The 4,465-nt window shown below is 38.7% G+C and overlaps 1 non-coding gene and 1 pseudogene across 1 annotated transcript; both read left to right on the top strand.

Moving 5' to 3' along the window:
• Nucleotides 1-307: 307 nt before the first annotated feature.
• On the top strand, nucleotides 308-441 carry LOC111541169. The gene has a single exon (XR_002731211.1). It is a non-coding gene; the product is annotated as a small nucleolar RNA SNORA70 (small nucleolar RNA).
• Nucleotides 392-795, top strand: LOC111541149 (annotated as a pseudogene).
• The last annotated feature ends 3,670 nt before the right edge of the window (nucleotides 796-4,465 follow it).

Genomic DNA, 4,465 nt, shown 5'->3' with positions numbered 1-4,465 from the left:
ATCCTATAAAACTGAGCTCCAACTGCCCAAGACATCGCAGATACAAAATTAATTTTCCTCCAGTCCCCTACCATTCTTGCCTTTACAACTTTTTCTACTGCAGTTAAGGCAGAGCTATCTCAGGGGATCAATGCATCATTCTGTCCTTGTTGAATTACATCTTTGAATGCTTTTGAGTTTTCCATTTTTGTGTGTATGGTTTTGTAAGTTTATTTTTAGCATTAGTGAGGTTTAGAGAGAAGAAAAATATAAGGGTATCTGAGGTTATATTTAAAGAACTAACACAATTGTATAAAATTATTTTTACCTGCAGCCAATTAAGCCGACTGAGTTCCTTTCCTCATGGGGGTCCAGTGTGCAATGGCTGCAAACAGCAGCTTCCCTGGTAGTGATGCAGCCTGTTTGTTTTATGGGTTGCTCTAAGGGACCTTGGAGACAGACCTTTCAGATGGATGTTCATGTTTCTGACCTTGCACTACCCCAGTGTAGGCTCCAAACAGGCATGCGAGGTGCCATTGGAAAGCCCCAGGGCACTGTGGCCAGGGTTCACATTGGCCAAGTTATGTCCATCCGCACCAAGCTGCAGAACAAGGAGCATGTGATTGAGGCCCTGTGCAGGGCCAAGTTCAAGCTCCCCAGCCGCCAGAAGATCTACATCTCAAAGAAGTGGGGCTTCACCAAGTTCAATGCCAATGAATTTGAAGACATGGTGGCTGAGAAGCGGCTCATCCCAGATGGGTCAAGTACGTTCCCAATCGTGGCGCTCTGGACAAGTGGCAGGCCCTGCACTCATGAGGGCTTCCACTGTGCTGTCCCCTCTTAATACTCACCAATAAATTCTACTTCCTGTCCACCTAAAAAAAAAAAAATGCCTTCACTTCAATTACCCCTCTTTCTTACGTACTTTGTCTGTTATTTTAGTTTTATCCTGATTCCCTCAATAAACATTATTAGCATATTAAAAAAAATAAATAAAATTATTTTTAAAAGAGGAAATAGGAATGAGAGGAAGAATCATACAGGTTCTATATATGTTATGTTTTATACAGTGAGCTTTGTAGCTAGCTGAAATGCTGAGAATTTATGTGGTATATGTTTTGTAGCCTTATTAGGCTACATTCCTCTCTTAATTTTCTGTTTGGTTCGTCTTCTAAATTCGATTTTACTAATGGAAAATTGATATAGGTTGCTAGAAAAAGACCTACATAGAAAAAAAAATGACATAGTTCCCAAATTTATGATTGAGGTTTAAGGTGTCCCTGTGGAAATCTTGAAGTCATGTTATAAGGGAACAAAAGAGCATTGAACATGAGGAAAGAGACTGAATCTAGAACAATTCCCCTCAGTCATGTAAATTTTGGCAGTGTTAACTCATAAGATGAAGACAAATAAATAACCCCAAAATAACCACCTGAAGTAAATGCACCCCAACTGCCTAAAAATTACTCAATGATATATTGTTGTTAATAATACAAAAAGTACAATTCCTCCTCGGTTGAAGATTATTATACTCTTTGTCACTATCCAAAGGTATAGATTACCACATCCTTGGCTCCCAATATGCATTAGCGAAGGTGAAGATGTTGACATAAAGGAACGGTGATGGATTTGCCCAACGTCACTTAGTAAATTAATCGATGGAGAAAGAAGGAGAGCAAAATACTACTCCATTTTCAAACTCCATGGCAGAACTCAAACAAACTATACATCCCAACAGATGGAATATGCTTATGTATACTTAAAACCTAAACTACATATTTAAAAATAAAGCCAAGTCTCTTACTTGTGTGCATTTTTTTTTTTTAACATTTTACTTTAAAGTGATTATAGACAGGCATTTTTTTGTTGTTGTTGTTGTTTAAGGAAATCTACAGAATCCAAGTATTTCAAACCTGCCAGGATTCCTTCCTCATTCATGTTGTTCGACTGAATGATATTTTCCAAAATCCTGTCTGGTGATAACATCTTATTAGAATAATAATAAATATATGTTACAAATAAAATGTCCTCCCAACCCACACATATAAATACTTCCTCATTAATTTCCTCATAATTAAAGAGTTAAGTTTCTGTATTCTATAAGTCATTGTGCTTGGAACTGAAGGTTTATTATTTATTTATTTTTTTGAGATGAAGTTTCACTCTTGTTCCCTGGGCTGGACTTTAATGGCTCGATCTCGGCTCACTGCAATCTCCGCCTCCCAGGTTCAAGAGATTCTCCTGCCTCAGCCTCCCGAGTAGTCGGGAATACAGACAACCACCACCACCTCTGGTTACTTTTTTATATTTTAAGTAGAGACAGGGTTTCACCATGTTGGCCATGCTGGGCTCGAACTCCTGACCTTCAGGTAATCTACCCGCCTGGGCCTCCCAAAGTGCTGGGATTACAGGTGTGAGCCACTGTGCCCAGCCAGAACTAAAGTTATAACAAAATAATAGACATGGATTTGCCCCCAAAGTTCTTACAGTTTACTTGGTGAAATGATATTTATTTATATCCTTAAATTTTTCCTTGCCAAAACACACGGTAACTTCTGGCACTCTCAGTTTCTTATACTGTCCAAATTCTTACTTGTAGAACAAGACACAACTGGCCAGCACAAGTTAAATGCTGAATAAACAATACAGAAAATAAAGCCAAAACTGCACATTAAAAATAAATTCACTTCTATAAAATTTCTTCTAAAATGCCTCACTGTGCAAACATACAGGATTTTAAAGCCTAAGTAGTGACCAGTCTGCACAAGATAATGGAGGCAGAGTTTGAGTTCTGGCTCCCAGACACACTGTGTGATTTTAAAGAAATCATTTAACTGCTACTACTGTTTTACAATAAGGCTGATATTGGCATTTGGGGCAGGATAATTCTTCTTGGTCAGGTCTGACTGAAAATTTGTATGATGTTTATTGTCCTTTGCTTCTAATATCAAAGATCAGCACCAGCTTCCATTTACCTTGACACCAGTCCTCTTTCCTAAACCCTCATATTTTGCAATAAATTGAGCAGGAGTTAGGGATGGGTGGGTGATACGGCCTTGGTGGAGTGCCTGTATTTTTTAATGATTATATACCTCTGATTTGCTCATTTATAAATTAGACTTTTAGTTCACAAATTAATGTACTTCCCTCTGTTTTGAATTTCTTGAATTCCCTACAGTTTACAACATAAAGTAAAATCACAAAGACAACCCTGTTAAGGCTTTTTGTGTTGCTGTTGACATTTTGTGTTGTTTTTCTTGCCCCACAAGTATGACCATTACATGTAAGATATATATTGGTGGGCATTGGAGAGGAAGGTGGGGAGCGGCTAGAAGCAGAGCATAGAGTAGGATAAGACAAAAACAGAATCTTCTCTACCGTGTTCACTTATTAAAATCCTTCTAACTTTCAAAGCCCAATACAAATATCAAGTCTAAAATATTTTATTTTATCCTCTTCTTTTCTCCTCCTCTTAGCATTAAACTATGTGTATGCCCTGAAACTGAAAGAAACAAAAAATTCATTGCATTATGCAGCAACTGGTCTCAGTAAAACAAGGTTAATTTTAATAAGGATAAACACTATATCTCATGGGTCTCAAAAAGTAACTTTTTGAGCACAGAATCACATATTTCTCAGTAGCATTTATTAAAGAGATTATAGAAGATTATCAAAACTTCTATGAGCTAAAACAGCCAACAGAAAATGAATGGTGACTATGTACACATGTTATTATTAAAAGGGGCCAAAGAGGTATTCCTGAGATTTCAGGAGGATGAGGCTCTTTTCCCTAAAATCAGAAGGAGTTTCTATGCTACAGTTGTATCTTTCAGAGGACTCTGCTGTACCCCTCACCTGTTGCCTGGTGGGTTCCTTTATCTGCCTCCAGTTCTTCATCTATCACTAAAAACAGAAAGGCAGGGACTGCTAGGAACAAAATTCTGAGTAAGCTGATCTTGAGTAGCTGCCTTTGATCTCTCTCTCTCTTTTCTGAGATGGAGTCTTGCTCTTGTCGCCCAGGCTGAAGCGCAGTGGTGTGATCTTGGCTCACTGCAACCTCCGCCTCCTGGGTTCAAGCGATTCTCCTGCCTCAGCCTCCCAAGTAGCGGGGACTACAGGTGTGTGCCACCATGCCCAGCTAATTTTTGTATTTTTAGTAGAGACAGGGTTTCACCATGTTGGCCAGAATGGTCTCAATCTCCTGACCTCGTGATCTGCCTGGCTCAGCCTCCCAAAGTGCTGAGATTATAGCTGTGAGCCACCACATCTGGCCTGATCTCTCTCTCTTTCTTAGTGGGTTTTATGATTTTGCATTTACTTTCTTTTGTGAAATTTAGTTTAGTCATATTTCAAGACATTTTCATTCATTTTGAGATTGAGCTCCATCCTTTTAAATGGAAAGAGGGCTGGATGGAATATGTAAAAGTGGGTGACCTTTATCCAGTGACGAAATTGAAAGAGATTTATGGTCTTGAAAGGATATGTG

Source organism: Piliocolobus tephrosceles, chromosome 5, assembly GCF_002776525.5.
Source record: "Piliocolobus tephrosceles isolate RC106 chromosome 5, ASM277652v3, whole genome shotgun sequence".
Taxonomy (NCBI): Eukaryota; Metazoa; Chordata; class Mammalia; order Primates; family Cercopithecidae; genus Piliocolobus; species Piliocolobus tephrosceles.
The sequence above is the reverse complement of the archived record's forward strand: the minus strand, read 5'-3'. Positions and strand labels throughout refer to the sequence as shown.